Raw genomic sequence first — 19971 nt, 5'->3', positions numbered from 1 at the left:
TCAGCCCAAAACTACACGGGAGGAGCTTGTTAATGATATGAAGGCAGTTGGGACCACAGTCGCCAAGAACACCATTGGTAACACAATATGCCGTAATGTATGAAATCTTGCAGAGCCCGCAAGGTCCCCTTGCTCAAGAAAGCACAGGCACAGGTCTATCTTACGTTTGCTAGTGAACATCTGGGATCAGGAGTATCTGTAATTGATCGACTGGTTGACAGAATTCTGGCTGGGTTGTAGGGGATTAAATACTTAGTTCTCTCAATGATATGCAAATCAATTTATAACTTTTATGTAATGTGTTTTTTCTGGATTTTTGGTTGATATTCTGTTTCTTTCCATTAAAATGAAACTACCATAAAAATTAGAGACGGTTCATTTCTTTGTAAGTAAGCAAACTTACAAATTCAGCAGGGGATCAAATACTTATTTCTCTCACTGTAAATTACACACCTACTGAACTATATGGACTGACAGTGTTGAAAGGACTGCTCTAAATAATAATAATAATTCATTACATTTATATAGTATTATTTCTGCTTAACAGATTATTACAAACAACCTTGGCATATAGTTTAGAATAATGCCCAATTTGAATAACAGGAAAATAAAACTGATGTAAAATCCCTCCTACTTTTAGTAGCACTAGTTTTAAATTTTATTATAAGATAAAAAATTTAAGACTTTAGATTTTCAATGTTATCTACTAAATGTAAGTATTGTGTAGCCCCAATCTTATTTAAACTTGCATGCACTGCCTTAATAATTTGAACTTAACAAAAGAGTAAGAAACTCATTATCTCTAAAATAAAGCCAACAACCTGTCACTTAGGTCCAGCTCCAATACAAATCAAACTACTCTGCTGACAAACGGAGTAGCTGCATTGCTCTATCTGATACATTAAACTGACAGTTAAGTGGGCATAGTATACACACAAATTTATAAAAAATATTATATAACACAACCTGTTTAAAGGTTCAGACCTTCTTTTGCACTTGTATTGTGAGTGACAATCTAGAATCTTCTGAAATGCTAGTTATTAGGCTTTAGATTGAAATGATGTTTGGTATTTTTTTTTAAGTCTAAATTATTTCTTCACAAACAGGGTATTGACCTTGCAAAATTATGTTCTAAGGTTACCTAAGTCAGTTCTGGCTTTTTATACTGTAACCTATGAAGCACAGAGCACTCCAGAAAACAAAAGCATAAAAACTTGCCGATTGTGCCTTCTATGAAATGGCAAAAGTTTTGATTTAAAAAGACATGCCTTCTGTATTTCCGATGCATGTTTGTAACAACAAAAGGTATCTGGAAATAATTTTATCAAATATTCCTGTAACTACCAACTACAAAGAACAAATGGCTGTGATTTTGTCTGCAGAGGAGATCAAGGACTGGGGGGATGAAAGGTTGTTGCAGAAGAAGAGCATTGATGTAATGCTCACAGCTAGTCTTCGTTTAAAATGGCTGAATCTCATAATGGTATTCATTTGTTCGAAAATGACATGTAAATGTTATTTTATGTGTGTGTAGTTTCAAGATGCGGACAAATGTTCATCAACTTTTATGGTTTGAACAATGGATGCATTTGGTAAGTTTTCAGGCTTTTACTTCCATAAACACTTTGTGCCCCACTGGTTACATTATAAAATGCCATGACCGACTGAATTTTTTTTTAATTTATAGAAAATACTTAACTTTAGAACACACTTTTGTGTGGCACATGCGTATATTCCATGTTTGTGAAGAAATAGTTTCTACTTGAATAATACTGAACTTATCCTTTAAGTTCAATAAAGTGCACTATTCACCACATTATTCTATTAAAAACTATCCTGGCTTGATTTACTTCATGTTTATCAAATGGACTTTATCATATTGTGACCAACGGGGGAGTTTTGTCAAAAACAAAATTCTAAGTTGTGTAATCACTGCAGGGAAAAATCACAAACAAATGCACTTCAAACTCTTTAAAGACTCTTCACCGAAGAGCGAGGGCTTCTCTTCTGTTTCTGCAGTCACCCTGACCAGTACACTGCAAACGATGAATCTTCCTCAGACTTGGATTCCGCTGCTGGGCCTGCGACTGGACACATTGGCATGGCTTGAGCCTCAGTTCTCTGAAAGACAAGAAGAAATCTATGTCCGTCTTTGTGCGAGTGTCTTATTGAGAATCAAGCCCTTTAATCATGTTAAGACATGCTGATATTCCACTCGCTACATCACTGGTCAATTCTGTGGGTCACAACCTGGTGCTGGTAAAGGGACATAGTTACTTTAAGAGTGGCACTGCCCATACCTAAGTAAAGATCCTGTATTTGTAATGTACAAAGATGTACATAATCACATGATATACAGCTGTAATTTTATACAGACCCAATGTCAGAACCCCTTTTGTCTCTTTAATACTAGAATTACCAAAGTCTACGAAAAACACTTGTAATCCTGGCCCACCTTAAATCCGTTTGCACCTTTCCAACAGCGTCTTTTGTGTTGTAAATGTGTTGATCAGCACAAACAGCAAGCAGCCTGATATCCAATCCCCCGCCCACAACCACAGTTTAATTCGCAAATAAGGTTCTCAGTGTTCATCTTGGAGTGAAGTACCTGGAGCTGTATTGGGTAAACTAGACATTAAGCCTGTTACAATAACGGGCGCTAGAACAGTAGTGCATATACATTAGTAGGAACAGTCTATATTAAATGGCAAGGGACCTTGACCTCATTCTGTTTCTTGTCTTAATTTTTTTTTTGTCAAAAATATTTTTGCAAGAAGCCTAAAGTAAAATAATAATAAAAATAAAATAGAAATGTATATGACAATACAGTAAGTATAATTAATATTACATTTATCCTCTCCTCTGTGGCTGTTGATTGATGTGTTGTGTCTGTTTGAAGATCTTCTATCCTGCCTCTCTTTATTTTAGCTTGCTGTGGTGTCTCTCCAGCAAATACTGTGTAGTTCCCAAGCAAGTATTTTAATCTGTGCTGGCGTACAGCTGATTATTGTATGTGTGGCGTCTCCCTAGCAACAGATTTTATGTGCGCGAAAATAAATCTACTTTTAAAAGTCATCCTATTGTAATATCATGAAAATACCTCATTTACCGAAATCCGATTGGATCGGCCGCGCAATATTTTATGGGTCCCGCCCTCTCTGTCTTGTGTGACACATCAGGCAGCCTTTGAAGCATCTGCTGGAGGCCGGTGACTCTGCCACTCATTCCGCCCTTCCCTGTACTTCTGCCTTGTCCGTAATATGCGTTTATTTTTCTGTCACAACAGTGGGCAATCAGCAGAGTCTCCCCAGGAACTGATGTAATGTGTGGCGTGCAGCTGATAATAATGGCTGTGGTGTCTCTCCAGCAAGTACTGTGTAGTTCCCCAGCAAGTATTTTAATCTGTGCTGGCATGCAGCTGATTATTGTGTGTGTGGCATCTCCCCAGCAACGGATTTTATGTGCACGGCCGCGAATACCCAATCAGCACTCTCCCCAGCAATGATGTCCTTTATTAAAGAGTGCCCCGCGCATGCGCACTTCACCAGAAGACACACACAAAGACACATGGACACACACAGGGATTTTATTAAAGAGGATAATACATCATCATTTGGAATACAGACATTTCAAGTGTGTTCCGTGTTGACAACAATCTATGTAAACACATCGTTGAAACAGAAACGTTTTTCATATTTTAGTAATAATTGACAAAATGTAGACATGAAGTGTATAATGTGTGAAGCCTGAAGTCCAAATATCAAATACAGTAATCCCTCCTTGATTACGGGGGTTGCGTTCCACAACCCCCCGCGAAAGGTGAATATCCGTAGAAACCATATGTTTTATATGGTTATTTTTATATTGTCATGCTTGGGTCACAGATTTGCACAGAAACACAGGAGGTTGTAGAGAGACAGGAACGTTATTCAAACACTGCAAACAAACATTTGTCACCTTTTTCAAAAGTTTAAACTGTGCTCCATGACAAGACAGAGATGACAGTTCCGTCTCATAATTAAAAGAATGCAAACATATCTTCCTCTTCAAAGGAGTGCGCGTCAGGAGCAGAGAATGTCAGAGAGAGAGAAAGAGAAAAAAGCAAACAATCAAAAATCAATAGGGCTGTTTGGCTTTTAAGTATGCGAAGCATCGCCGCACAAAGCAGCTGCAAGGAAGAGAGCAATGTGAAGGTAGTCTTTCAGCATTTTTTAAGAGGAGCGTCCGTATCCTCTAGGCCAGTGTGCGAACAGCCCCTCTGCTCACACCCCCTCCGTCAGGAGCAAAGAATGTCAGAGAGAGTGAGAGAGACAGAGAAAAACAAACAATCAAAAATCAATACGTGCCGTTCAAGCTTTTAAGTATGCGAAGCATGTTGCTTGACAAAGCAGCTGTACGGAAGGGAGCAATGTGAAGATAATCTTTCAGCATTTTTAGACGAGCATCCGTATCGTCTAGGGGCGCGAACAGCCCCCCTGCTCACACCCCCTCCGTCAGGGTAGAGAATGTCAGAGCGAGAGAGAGAGAAAAAAGAAAACAATCAAAAATCAATACGGGCTGTTTGATCTTTTAAGTATGCGGAGCACCATGTGGGAAGCATATCGCTTGACAAAGCAGCCATATGTAAGCCCAGCAAGGTTGGCAGCAATGTGAAGGTAATCTTTCAACGTTTTTTGACGAGCGGCCGTATCCTCTAGGGGTGCGAACAGCCCCCGTGCTCACAATATATTTGAGGAGTTTTATTTAATACGTAATACACGCTCTGGTTGGGTAGCTTCTCAGCCATCTGCCAATAGCGTCCCTTGTATGAAATCAACTGGGCAAACCAACTGAGAAAGCATGTATCAGAAATTAAAAGAAATCTGCGAACCAGCAAAAAATCCGCGATATATATTTAAATATGCTTACATATAAAATCCGCGATAGAGTGAAGCCGCGAAAGTCGAAGCGCGATATAGCAAGGGATTACTGTAAACACTTTCACAAAAGGTACAAGTATAACAAAACAAGTGCACTTGATTATTCAAGAATATAACTGAAGGTAGGCTATTGATATGACAGTTTGCGTGGTGCAATGGTAAGAACTGCTGACTCCCAATCAAGAGGTCGTGGGATCGATACCAGCTGCTTCAAAAATTTACTATTTCGAGTACTGAGCTGGTCTTATCGTTAATATTATACAATAAAAACATACATTCAATTTGCATCTGTAACAGCCGGTGCAGATTTGTAGTATTTGTTAAAGTTATCTTTTTTTCTGTTTTATTCTATCATTCACATTCATGCAACCACAACCTTCACCAAACCTCCCTCCCCAGAATAGTACAGAGAGGTCAGTTCCATGCTATATACAATCATCAAATTCAAACGTTCATTCACATTCATGCAACCACAACCTTCACCAAACCTCCCTCCCCAGAATAGTACAGAGAGGTCAGTTCCATGCTATATACAATCATCAAATTCAAACGTTAACAGTGCCCACACACCCAAGGACTGTCCTTCTTACTGAGAAAAGAAGAGTGTTCATGGCTCACCTTGCAGAAGAACTTGTCGCATCTTACAAGAAAAGGCGATGGAAAAAGAAAAGAGGATGCAACGTCGACAAGCTTGTGTTCCAAGACCTCTTCTTCCCCCAGGAATGAAAGTTCAGTTTCAGGTGCTCCTTCAGTGTAGTAGGAACCACAGCACAGAGAGGTGTGTACATTGCAACATGTACACATTGTAAATGTAGGAAGGACAGTCCTTGGGTGTGTGAGAACTGTTAACATTTGAATATGATGATTGTATATAGCGCGGAACTGACCTCTCTGTACTATTCTGTCCTCTGCATCTCCTGGAGTACAAAAGAAACACCACCATGCACCAAAATGTGGAGACTGGGTAAGATCACTTGTTATACCATGTCTTTATCTGAAAACGGCGTCACATTGGGGGTTGGGGGGTGGTATGTTGTGGGAGTGTGAATGTGAGAGAATAAAACTGGGAAGAAAAAAAAAAGTTAACTTTGACAAGTGCTATAAATTTACACCGGCTGTTTTTATTGTATAATATATTAACAATAAGAGCAGCTCACTACTCAAAATGGTAAATTTGTGAAGCAGCGGGTATTGATCATGTGATCTCTTGACTGGGAGTCAGCAGTTCTTACCATTGTACCACACAAACAGTTGTATCAACAGCCTACCATAACTTGCTTTCTTTTTCTTCGGTTATATTTTTGAATAAAAGTGCACTTGTGTTGTTATACTTGTACCTTTTGTGGAAGTGTTTGTTTGATATTTGGACTGCAGGCCTCACACATTTACTTCATGTCTACATTTTGTCAGTTATTACTAAAACATGAAAAATGTTTGTTTTGATGATGTGTTTACATAGATTGTTGTAGACACGGAACACCTACAGTTAGGTCCATAAATATTTGGACAAAGACAACTTTTTTCTAATTTTGGTCTTGTACATTACCACAATGAATTTTAAATGAAACAACTCAGATACAGTTGAAGTGCAGACTTTCAGCTTTAATTCAGTGGGGTGAACAAAACGATTGCATAAAAATGTGAGACAACTAAAGCATTTTTTTTAACACAATCCCTTCATTTCAGGGGCTCAAAAGTAATTGGACAAATTAAATAACTGGAAATAAAATGCTCATTTCTAATACTTGGTTGAAAACCCTTTGCTGGCAATGACACCCTGAAGTCCTGAAATCATGGACATCACCAGATGCTGGGTTTCCTCCTTTTTAATGCTCTGCCAGGCCTTTACTGCAGCGGTTTTCAGTTGCTGTTTGTTTGTGGGCCTGTCTGTCTGAAGTTTAGTCTTCAACAAATGAAATGCATGCTCAATTGGGTTAAGATCAGGTGACTGACTTGGCCATTCAAGAATTTTCCACTTCTTTGCTTTAATAAACTCCTGGGTTGCTTTGGCTGTATGTTTTGGGTCATTGTCCATCTGTATCATGAAATGCCGCCCAATCAGTTTGACTGCATTTAGCTGGATTTGAGCAGACAGTATGTCTCTGAACACCTCAGAATTCATTCGGCTGCTTCTGTCCTGTGTCACATCATCAATAAACACTAGTGCCCCAGTGCCACTGGCAGCCATGCACGCCCAAGACATCACACTGCCTCCACCGTGTTTTACAGATGATGTGGTATGCTTTGGATAATGAGCTGTTCCATGCCTTCTCCATACTTTTTTCTTGCCATCATTCTGGTAGAAGTTGATCTTGGTTTCATTTGTCCAAAGAATGTTTTTCCAGAACTGTGCAGGCTGTTTTAGATGTTCTTTAGCCAAGTCCAATCTAGCATTTCTATTCTTGAGGCTTATGAGTGGCTTGCACCTTGCAGTGCACCCTCTGTATTTACTTTTTTGCAGTCTTCTCTTTATGGTAGACTTGGATATCGATACGCCTACCCCCTGGAGAGTGTTCACTTGGTTGGCTGTTATGAAGAGTTTCTCTTCACCATGGAAATGATTGTGCGATCATCCACCACTATTGTCTTCCGTGGACGTCCAAGTCTTTTTGCGTTGCTGAGTTCACCAGTGCTTGCTTTCTTTCTCAGGATGTACCAAACTGTAGATTTTGCCACTCATAATATTGTAGCAATTTCTTGGATGGGTTTTTTCTGTTTTCGCAGCTTAAGGATGGCTTCTTTCACCTGCATGGAGAGCTCCTTTGACTGCATGTTGTCTGTTCACAGCAAAATCTTCCACATGCAAGCACCACACCTCAAATCAACTCCAGGCCTTTTATCTGCTTAATTGATAATGACAACGACGGACTTGCCCACACCTGCCCATGAAATAGCCTTTGAGTCAATTGTCCAATTACTTTTGAACCCCTGTAATGAAGGGATGGTGTTAAAAAAATGCTTTAGTTGCCTCACATTTTTATGCAATCGTTTTGTTCACCCCACTGAATTAAATCTGAAAGTCTGCACTTCAACTGCATCTGAGTTGTTTCATTTAAAATTCATTGTGGTAATGTACAGAACCAAAATTAGAAAAAAGTTGTCTCTGTCCAAATATTTATGGACCTAACTGTACGACATGCATGTACTCCAAATGACGATGTAGTATTTACCCTATACAGCTCCAGGTATTTCACTCAAAGACAAACACTGAGCACTGAGAACCTTCTTTGAGAATTGAACTGCGGTGGTGGGTGGGGGGGATGGGATACCAGGCTATTTGCTGTTTGTGCTGATTGACACATTTACAACACAAAAGATGCTGACGGAGAGGTGCGAAAGGATTTAAGGTGGGCCGGGATTATTTCGTAGGCTTTGGTAATTCTAGTGTTAAAGGGGAAGAGTAATGTCTATCTTTTTTTAAATTAAGGCATTCTTTCATGTGTGGGCTTTGAAAAAAAACTGTGGCATGAAAAGATCTTCATATAAATCAAGAGAAAAGAACAGACCTGTGACACCACTGGTGTAATACTGATCTGGTGGAAGAACTCAAAATCCCAAGAAACACTGCAATTTTTTCATCATGAAAAAGTACTTTTTACTATTTTAAGACAGTGATTGCTCCCCTATAAGAAATGCTTTTTTTTTTTTTTTTTAAATCATCAATTCTGTTATTTGTTTGAAATTCTACAGAGACAGTAACAAAGTACACAATGCACTAACATTTGTTGTGCTGAATCAGCATGTACCTTTATGTCTCATCTGTGGCACCTATCTTAAAGCACTGACATTACTATCCTATCCAAACCTTAACTTTCTCGTATTTATTAACTGGAGAACCAAGGTGCTCTCCAGTTATGTAGAATACAAAAAAACTGATTTATACATTAATTTCAAGCAGAAAAAGTTACTGGAAAGAATTATTCACCACCTATTCAAATCATTCAAATTGCAGCAGTTAATTCTAAATACTTGTGCATGGATCATTAGTATGAATAGAAAGTACAACCACACAACTCCTGTTGCTAAGTGTCTACATCAGCTGCCATTTACGTTTACAGCTGATTCTTTCAAGCTTGAACATCTTTAAATGGCTTGGCCATACATCACAATAACAAGATGCCTTCCAAAAATTCAAAGGATAAGCAAAACTACTGTAGGAGGTCAAACATCTAGCTGCAGTAACCACAAACTTGGAATGATCTACCTGCATGGGTAATGTGTACCCCTTTACTTTCACCATTTAATCCAGGCTGAAAACTCATTACTTTAGTCATGCACACTGTTTATAAGAACTACTGATTAGGCTCTTCACACTGCAACAATGCCGATCAATTATCTGCTAAAACATAAATGATGGTCAATCATTAGAAATTGCTATTGATCCTCTTCTATTCTTGCTTTTTTTTACTGGTATACTATTGCTGCACTTTGTACCAATATAAATTTGTCAAATTACATTTCCTGCACATGGAATGAGACATTAGAACATATGGGTATCTTGGAATTCAATAGTTACTGAGACTACACCAGACAATGACATTTTGCTTCAGGTTATATAGGTGCTAGGAGTTGGAAAATATATTTAGTGGCTTTATGTTTCAGACAACAAAAGTGAAAAGGCAGAAGCTAAAATTATAATAGTGGGGTACACTAATCTTGAGCTGCTACCTGTTCTTGGCAGAAATACTGCCAAGAAAACTGTAATGCAGTGGTCAGAAAACAACAAATAAATAACAAGACTTACTGTACATGTTTATATAGGTAAATGTTTTGTTTTATGGTTAACTCAGTAAGGTACTTCAAACTAGGCAGACAGGGTGACGCAAGACCATAGAAAAGAAGTAGGCACTGGAAGGGATACTGCATATTGCCATGCTAAGAAATAAAGTGGAATATCAACAGGAAGGTGGTATGTAAAACAATCAAAGTGACTGATCAGAACTGCATGCTGCAGCTGGTGGAAACAAATTTACCAAAAAAGACAAAAGAGGTTGGCATGGTTTTATAGCTCCTAACCAACTGAGGATAGCACATGGACCCATGTTGGCATCATGTTGGACTTTTGGAAAAAATGGCAAGATGTACTCACAGAACGGTATCAATAGTCCATCAATACTGTTAGGTGCCAACACATGCTCCAAAGTTGAGAGAATGATTCTGCTTTGTTTCTCTCTTGAGAGCTTGTACAGAAAATACCTTATGGACATAATCAGAAATGCTGACATACCAGGAGCAGGTATAGAAGGTGTCTGAATCCAGTCTTGGAAGGGCACAATGGCTGCAGGATTTTGTTCCAACCCAGTTTCTTTATTTAGAAGCCAAATAATAGTAATAATATAATAATCTCTATATATAATCTTCATTTGGATCTTGATCTTTGTTTGTCCGCGAATGAATTAGAAGAAGAAGCACTAGATGGCAGTAGACAAACAGCTAAAACATAGGCATTACATTAAGAATCTCCTCCAGGCTTATAGTACTGAAGACTGTAGTACTCCAGTCACACCTCAAAACACAGACATTCAAACTAAACAAATTGTTGTGCTTTAAATTAACTAATCTTTATATATAATCTTCATTTGGATCTTGATCTTTGTTTGTCCGTGAATTCCACGCATGCGTAGACCACCTTCCAGTTTAGTACACTGTTGTTACTAATTGATGTCAACAATGTGCCGGAATAACGAAAGGGGTGGTGGACAGTGTTACGCTGGTTAGCTCCTGAGGCCTGGTTAGAGAATGAGATTGCCGAAGATAAAAGGTACGTGCCTACGTAACATATGAATGAAAGAAAGACAGTGGGTAAAATGAATGACAACGTAACAGCACGTTCCGGAAATTATTATTGTTACGTTGTAGCCGGCGAGTGCTGCACATCTCACAGTTGTACCGTGGCTTGCTCACATGTCAGTGAAGTGATCCCTATTTATACTTTAAAGAGCCTGGATACCTATGTGTCCCCCTTTTATAACCATTGCTCCGTGTATATTGCCTTAGTCTTTGGATTGCCACAGGAAAGAGGAAACGACAGCGTCGTGAAAACGAGACGGACTGTGAACGGAGAGAAGCAGAAATGCTCCTACACCACCACATAATTACTATTCGGACAGTGATTCCGAGTAGGCCGTTCCTGTCGAATCAATGTCCAAGGGTTTTCTTTTGTAATTTTGTTTCCCTTATAAAAAAATCATAATGCTGTGCGACGAAGGGCCCAGTTCACGACTAGCAGCCGCGTTTAAACAGGGAGCCCTTCACAGACAACTTTAACACGCGCAACGTAGTTGGGCGCACATGGCTAGTAATAATAATAATGCATTTTATTTATAGGGCACTTTACATTAGCAGTACAGTGATCCCTCCTCGATCACGGGGGTTGCGTTCCAGAACCCCCCGCAAAAAGTGAAAATCCACAAAGTAGAAACCATATGTGTATATGGTTATTTTTATATTGTCATGCTTGGGTCACAGATTTGCACAGAAACACAGGAGGTTGTAGAGAGACAGGAACTTTATTCAAACACTGCAAACAAACATTTGTCTCTTTCTCAAAAGTTTAAACTGTGCTCCATGACAAGACAGAGATGACAGTTCCGTCTCACAATTAAAAGAATGCAAACATATCGTCCTCTTCAAAGGAGTAAACGTCAGGAGCAGAGAATGTCAGAGAGAGAAAAAAGCAAACAAAAATCAATAGGGCTGTTTGGCATTTAAATATGCGAAGCACCGCCGTATAAAGCAGCTGCAAGGAAGAGAGCAATGTGTAGGTAGTCTTTCAGCATTTTTTAGAGGAACATCTGTATCCTTAGGCCAGTGTGCAAACAGCCCCCCCTGCTCACACCCCCTCCGTCAGGAGCAGAGAATGTCAGAGAGAGTGAGAGAGACAGAAAAAAACAATCAAAAATCAATACGTGCCGTTCAAGCTTTTAAGTATGCGAAGCACCGTGCGGGAAGCATGTCGCTTGACAAAGCCGGAAGGGAGCAATGTGAAGATAATCTTTCAGCATTTTTAGACGAGCGTCCGTATCGTCTAGGGGTGCGAACAGCCCCCCTGCTCACACCCCCTACGTCAGGAGCAGAGAATGTCAGAGCAAGAGAGAGAGAAAAGTAAACAATCAAAAATCAATACGTGCTGTTTGATCTTTTAAGTATGCAAAGCACCTTGCAGGAAGCATATTGCTCGACAAAGCAGCCATATGTAAGCCCAGGAAGGATGGCAGCAATGTGAAGGTAATCTTTCAGCGTTTTTTGAGGAGCAGCCGTATCCTCTAGAGGTGTGAACAGCACCCGTGCTCACAATATATTTGAGGAGATTATACGTAATACGCGCTCTGGTTGGGTAGCTTCTCAGCCATCTGCCAATAGCGTCCCTTGTATGAAATCAACTGGGCAAACCAACTGAGGAAGCATGTACCAGAAATTAAAAGACCCATTGTCCGCAGAAATCCGCGAACCAGCAAAAAATCTGCGATATATATTTAAATATGCTTACATATAAAATCCGCAATAGAGTGAAGTCACGAAAGTCGAAACGCGATATAGCGAGGGATTACTGTACATCTCAAAGTGCTACATAAAAAGTTTAAACAAAGGCAATGTTGTTGCTGAAAAAAATACTGTAACTGCTCCAGCAACATTTTCATTATTTTTTTTCATTTTCATCATTTTAGTTAATGTGCATCTTAAAATCCCAGATCCTTCATTGATTCTTTTAGCTTTTAAGGGCTGCATTTACCATTTGTACTTACTTCTTGATTTCTTATTTAGGTACCAATTAACAATGATATGCAAGTAACAAAGGAACCAATTCACCATCTGATCTGATCCAATACAATTTCACTTGTGTGTGTTTATCATAAAGAAAAACACTTCAGAATTACTAATCTGTTTCAGTCCATTTCAAAGATATTCTGGGAAAAGAAAAATCTGCAATGACCTAATGCAGCTGAATGAATTAAATAACAAGATCTGTTACAGGCAAGAACTGGCTCTGCATTATGAAATTACACTGGAATAAAAACCTAGAACCACTCAGGCCCTCTGGGACCAAATTTTAAGTGCCCACACATATGGTCCCTGTAATTTAAGTGGGCAACTCCTAACCTGAAAGCGATCACAGGAAGTTTTTATTTTTTTTTTTTTTTTTTGAAAAGCACTTCAAAACAAAAAGCCAAGTCTAGACTTGGGAGTAGTGTTGGTTTAAAACTCACTATAAGGAGGTAAAAAGGCAAGACTTGCAAGACGATGCATTAGAACAAGTAAGCAAAGAAGTAAGCAGGTGTGCAAGATAGACAGGTGGACCGAATTGGCCACGATGTGTTTTTTATTTTTGCTTTGTTGACTGGTTTATACTCGTTGTTGTCCAGTTTTTGTTGTCTGCCCTTTGTGTTTAAAGAAGTACACCGTTTTGATAAGGTTTGTATCTTAATTTTGGTGTGGGGAGGATGATCCCGAGTTACATTACAGAAGTTCCATAAGTAACCTGCCTGGCCAGTATAATATAACAGATGGACCAACAGAAGCCAAGAGTTGGGAGCTGTGCCATCCCCCATAAACCAGCTGGCAGCGTTCCTATTATGGCAACCAAGTCGGGACACCTGCAGGGGTGCTTGGGACATGGAGTCTGGAAATGCACACCTGTGGGGGAATGCATTCTTTATGGCCTGTGAGTGCTTTCTGGGAGACACGGCACAGGAAGTATTCCCAAGTCCGGCTTAAAAACAGCCCGCAGCCTCACATCGGGGAGTCAGGAGACATCACTCACCGGAAGACACACTAGATACATCAGCATTTTACATGTGCATCGTTACACACAAGCTGCACAACATGTAGTTTTACCATTTAAGCATCATGGGTCAGTTACCATATCCAAAAACTATCTTCTGCATATTCTCCCTATGCTAGTTTTCTAAGCAGTGCTCTTACAATTTCAACTTCTATGATATACCCGTTTGAAGCCATACCCCAAACCCTTTTCACTGAATGTCACTGGATGTGTGAACTTTCAAGGAGGAAGGCTGTTTGTCTGAATGTTGCTGACTTACGCCAAGCTGCCCCTCGCAGTGTCACGTGGGGGATCCCACCCTTCAATCTAATGTTAAGTTTTTAACTTGCATGCCAACAATGTGCTGATTAGATTGACTGGTCACTGTACAAATGGTTTAGGCTTTTTCGTGCCCTGCACCCAGGACTGCTAGGAAAGGCATGGCCCCCAGCACTGGAAGAACCTGGAATGAAAACGTATTGTGAGCAGGGGGGCTGAACGTATCCCTAGAAGACATGGACGCTCCTCAAAAAACCCCTCTTAAAAAACGCTGATAGACTTGACTACTTTCACATTGCTCCCTTACTTGCGGCTGCCCTGTCACGTGATATGCTTCTCGTGCTACGCATACTGAAAAGCCTGAACAACACCTGTCCTTTTTGGCCGATTGCTTTGTTTCTCTCTCCTCCCCCAGACATCCTCTACTCCTGTTGGAGGTCCCGCTCCCGTTGTGCTCCCCTATGATGTTTGTCTATTCTTTAATCGAGAACTAACTGCATACTAAGCTCATTTTACTTCTGAAAGAGACACATTTGTTTGAAGTGTTTGAATAAAGTTGTCTCTGCAATCTGTGTTTCTGTGCAATTCTGTGACTCAAGAGTGACAGTATGTATGCAATTAGTTTATTCCACATATGAAATACAACCAAAAAGCAACAATAACAAATACAATACAATAAAACAACAAAAACAAAAAAAAAGTAAGACTTCTCTGTATTTAGTGGGACACAGTGTTACCAAAAAGGGCCAAACAGTATGACTTTGCAAAGCTATGGTAGATGCAATCTAAACTTGGTAGCTAACAGATTGGGGCACAAAAGAAAATTGATTCCATGGTTGTCCATCATAAAATGCCTTGATTATGCACTTCAAAATTAATTTTTTTGGTGAGAAATTACTAAAATGCCTATTTGTCTGTGTTTTATTTAATTGGTATTGGTGTAAAACAAAGTTTTTTTATTCCTATAAAGCCTTTTTTTTTTAAATTAAGCATTATAATCACTACTCTTCAGTCCAGTGGCAATTTGTAATGCTGGTTGTTGACCCCCATATAATTTAAAAACTCTACTTAAATTAATTAGGTAATGCAAAATAATCATGAAATAAATTTGTTTATTTGCACAATGTGCCTGGTGTCAGCGCATGTGAACATCCATTAAAAATTGGTTTCCGACTTGTACTTGTTTAATTTCAGTGTGGGAGAAGGAAAAAATTCTATGTGATTACCTTTATTTCCAGAGTGAAGGACGCCAGCCAAATGAGTCTTTGAGTCCTTGATGTTTTCACAAGCAGGTGACGTGAGGCTGCCCTTTAATCGGTTGCTTTCAGATTTTTCCAGGAAAGCAGCTCTTTGAGCCCCCAGACACTACTATATTTACTGACAGAAAATGATTTATTTATTTTTTTAAATAAACTGTGATTGGACAATCGTTAATGCATTATGTCAAGTTGACATCAATGGTTCACAGTTCACACCTGCCTTTAATGTTACATACCTACAGATGAGCGTGCTCGACTTAGGAAGTGGCAACTTCAAGCAAAATTTCAGAAATCAAAGAAAATTCAGTTATTTCTTTAATGAAAACACCTCTTCATTACCTTGAAAAAAGAAAAAAAAAAAAGAAAAAAAAAGACCTGACTTAAGAATTCAGTAGCTGGCAAGTGATCAAGGACAAGGTTACACACTGACTTTTTCATGCCCTTCCTATGACAAACTGAGTTGGCTAACTGGGTGTGGTGTAAATAATGCCTTTTTTGCTTTCCCTGTTTGCTGTTTTGAAGTGTTGGTACCGAAGCGTTATGAACAATGACAGGGCTACAAGATCTAAAACATCTTTCAGAAAAATGCAAGCAGCTAAACTATGACATGAAGCAAATTTTTTTGGCAGGCTTAATATTGCTAAACAGCTAGACAAAGTCTATGGGATTGGCATTAGAAGGCACAACGAACAAGTGACCAAAAATCTGACACGGTGTCCAGAATAATGGATGAGATATAACGTGCTTGTGGTTAGTAGAATAGTGGTGTGCCTTGAGACGATTTTGGTTACAAAAAGTGTGCCACTACAGAAAAAATGTAGGGAAACACTGCTCTAGACAACAGTATGCAGCTAATTGTTTTTTTGCAGGCTTCGTGATATGACTCACTTTAACCAGAAAGTAAATGATACATTTTCAGGCCTGAAAGAAAGGATGGCAAAATTTATGTTCAATGAAACATAGGTATCCTGATCGTAAAGGAATAATAAGATTTAGGTTGGACTATGAGTGTAGTACAAGACAGGTTGCGGGGTGAGTTATGTTTTAAGATGGGGTCTGTGGATCTTACAATGTGAATTTGTGCCCAGATGAGATAAGCCTGGCAAACTTGCATACGACTGGGCAGACTGGCACCAAGTGTAGAATAAAATTAGGGTGGGAATGACTTTGTGTGTGGTAAATAATAAACTGGGATGCAAGACTTGAGAAAAAGAGGATTAGTAGATGTGAATTTACGTTATGCACTGGAAATGGCCAAGGACTGGGCACTGTACAAGTAGAGGCAGAGGTGTTTTGCTTTTACTTAAATTACTGGGACAATTCACCAAAACCAGATGAATACAGTCTGTTTCACTAATCCCAAGTTATTAATGTTATGCCAGTCACAAGTATTCAAAGAGGTTCTACTGGACTGTAGCATAGACAGAGTGCATCTACCTTTTTTTTTTTTGCTTCAAATGACCTCACAGAATTGCATACTGGAAAAAAGGTACTGAGATTAACCATGAGACTGGAGTTAAAGACCAGAAGATGCTTGTGTATTTGACAAAATTTAATAAGAGTCAATGTCTAAAGCTCTGAGGGCACTACCAAAAACTGAAGGGTAAAACTCTAATTCATGCTGTAAAAGAGCATTATCAAAAGTCGACCCGACACAAAAATCAATACTCGAAGCTGTACTATAACCCGAAGGCAAGCTGTGACAAAGACTGTTACAGAAACCAAAGCATGAATTTTGGTGAAGTAAAAATTGTCCCAAATGGTAGTTGTTTGCTAGGTGGATTTGTGCTGCACACTGCAGAGTTATAAAGCTCAGCACCTGTGACCAACAGTGCCTTCTTTGAAACAGACCCTAGCAACTGTGCAGCACGTCCTAGTCACAAAATGCTGACACTACAAAATGTTGAGATGATGAACTTAAAAATAACAAATTTACATTGGTTCATAACTATTATATACTAGCTAACCCGCGGTGTAGCATACGCCGCATAATCACGCTGCTTTTTTAATGATTTTTAAGCACAGGGAAAAAAAATGAACATTTGAAAAATCCGTAATTTAATAAACCACCAAGAAAAGTAACATTGCAACAATGCATGCTACGAACCAACATACAATAATCTCCTCAAAAAAATAATGAACAGGATAAGCGCTCTTTAGTGTTGACTTGGGCTCATTCACTAAGTATGCAGATGCAGGGATGGAATGGCACACAGCAGTTGACTTAGAATTCCATACTCTTAACACTAGAATCCCAAAAGCCTACGAAAAAAGTCGTAATGCCGGGCCACCTTAAATTCCTTCGCACCTCTTCATCAGCGTCTTTGTTTTGCAAACGTGTCAATTAGCACAAGCAGCCTGCTATCACATCCCCCACTGACGCAGCTGAAATTCTTCCAGTTCAAGTCTGTTTATCTGGATGTGAGGTGCCTGGAAATGTATAGGGTAAGTAATATATTGTTATTTGGAATACATATATTTCATGTGTGTTCTGTGTTTACAATGATATGGGTAAATGTATTATGACAGGAAATGCGAGGCAAGAAATGTTGCAACACATAACTAAAACAGAAACTTTTTCCATGTTATAGTAATAATGACATGAAGTGTATAATGTGTGAAGATTTTAGTCCAAAAATCAAATAAACGTGCACTTTTAAATCAAGAATATAACCAATGGAAAAAAATAATAAATTTAATTTATAGGTTGCAGTCAATGAGTTAAAAACCCAAGCTCAAATGTCAGCCAACAGACTTGTCTTCTTGGATGGTGCAGAGGTATGAACTGCTGCATTACCACCAAAAGATTGCGGATTCAAGTCCGGGTGTTTCTTGTTTTGAATAGTGAGCTTCTATTACTATAATATAATAAAAGCATACATTTGATGAGTCTGTAACACCCGGTGTAAATTTTTACTACCTGTAAAAGATATCACTGAAGGGATATAAGCAGACACATAAGCTGGTGAATCAAGTTTTCTTGGTATCTGGTTGTCACTTGAATTTTTTGTTATTCAGTTATATTCTTGAATAAAAGCACACTTGTTTTGTCATACCTTTGTGAAAGAGTTTACTTTATATTCCAATAACCACATGAATGACATCAAATCCATCTCTGCCTCTGTAGCACATGCACACACACATCCATGCATGAAAACGCAATGTCATTTGAACATTTTTCTCCCCCGATCTTGCCCATACTCTGTGTTATGGTGCATGGTACTGAGAATGCTTTTTCTTCTTGAGTGCATACACTGACAGAATGGCACCACCAGATCTAAACACTAGTATGGAGAATTGTTTGTATACTAAAGTGACTTTAGCTGCAGGTGGAAGTTTCCATCCCATTTTATTTATGGTGCCAAGCAGAGTTGTGTTGCAGTGCAGCAGTCTATTAACCAGCGAAAGCGATGTGAAGAAGTTGTCTGTTGTTACAGTTTTGCCTTTGTCCAGAAACAGCTTTATGACAACAGTCTGGGAAATTCTTTCTCCCATGGGACGACTGGGATCTTTTTCTTACTAAGTAGTGGCATTGCACATGTACTTTGTCTCCAAATCTACAATCCAAAACTTTATGCCAAATTTGTCAGGCTTGTTGGAGATGTATTACAAGAAAGAACAATGGACCTTGGTTGGAAACAGTTCCTCATCAACAGCATTATGTTGCCCTGGGTTGTAATTCAAAACACAGTTCTCAACAAAATGTTGCCAGATGTCAGATCGCAGCATCTTTGTTAAAGTGCAAATGATACGCTAATAGCAGTCACAGGTCATCGTATGTATGATTGCCGGTACAACAAATAGTTCTGACCATGCATCAACCACAGCACCAACTGTGGTCACTGCTGTTCTTGTGAAAATAATGGAGATAAACACCATCAACTCAGGGAGAGGCAAGTTCGTTGTACCATGTGAAAATTTACACTGGGTGTTACAGACTCAAATCAAATGTATGTTTATATTATATTGTAGTAATATTTAACAGCAGTATATAGAAAAAAAATAGAAAGAGCTCGGGCTCAAACTCGCAACCACTTGATTACGAGTCAGCAGTTCTAACCTCTGTACCAGCCATACTTCAACTTTCTGTCAATTGATATTTGGACTTGGGTTTTTACTCATTGACAGCAATATGTAAATTGAATGATTTCTTTGGTTATATTCTTGAATTAAAGCGCACCTGTTTTGTTATACCTCTTGAGAAAGTGTTTATTTGATATTTGGACTAAAGTCTTCACACATTATACAATTCACGTCATTATTACTATAACATGGAAAAAGTTTCTGTTTTAGTTATGTGTTCAACATTTCTTGCCACACATTTCATGTCATCCAACATTTACCCTAAATTGTGATGAAATGTATGTATTCCAAAAACCAATGCATTATTTACCCTATATAATTCAAGGCACCTAACTCAAAGATAAACAGACTTGAATTGAGAGAACTTCAGCTGTGTCAGTGGGGGATGGAATTGCAGGCTGCTTCTTGAGCTGATTGACACATATGCAAAAGAAAGATGCTAATGAAGAGGTGCAAGGAAATTTAAGGTGGCCTGGCATTATGACTTTTTTAGTGGGCTTCTGGGATTCTAGTTTTAATGTACCTACCTTAAGATCATATGAGGTACACAGAGCACATGTAGATAGGATTAACACATTTTTACTTATTATGCGGACTTTTCAACCCTACAGAAAAATGATCTCTATAATTAAACTTAATTTGCTTCTGTTAGAAAGCAAGTAAACAATTC

The 19971-nt window shown here is 38.9% G+C and overlaps 1 protein-coding gene across 9 annotated transcripts in view; it reads right to left on the bottom strand.

Moving 5' to 3' along the window:
* LOC114664937 (transcription factor MafG) overlaps positions 1–19971 on the bottom strand; it is a 159891-nt gene that overhangs the window by 36823 nt on the left and 103097 nt on the right. For 6 of the 9 annotated variants that reach the window (XR_007936649.1, XR_007936650.1, XM_028819259.2 and 3 more), the window contains one exon: positions 1987–2121. The exons of 2 other annotated variants lie outside the window; for them this stretch is intronic. The gene's annotated coding sequence lies outside the window, so the exon portion shown is untranslated. Of the gene's footprint in view, positions 1–1986; positions 2122–15454; positions 15555–19971 lie in introns of those variants that run through there. One more of the 9 variants, XM_028819261.2, reaches the window with a different exon arrangement.

This window comes from Erpetoichthys calabaricus, chromosome 14 (assembly GCF_900747795.2).
Source record: "Erpetoichthys calabaricus chromosome 14, fErpCal1.3, whole genome shotgun sequence".
NCBI classification, from domain to species: domain Eukaryota; kingdom Metazoa; phylum Chordata; class Cladistia; order Polypteriformes; family Polypteridae; genus Erpetoichthys; species Erpetoichthys calabaricus.
This window is presented reverse-complemented; position numbering and strand designations above follow the sequence as displayed.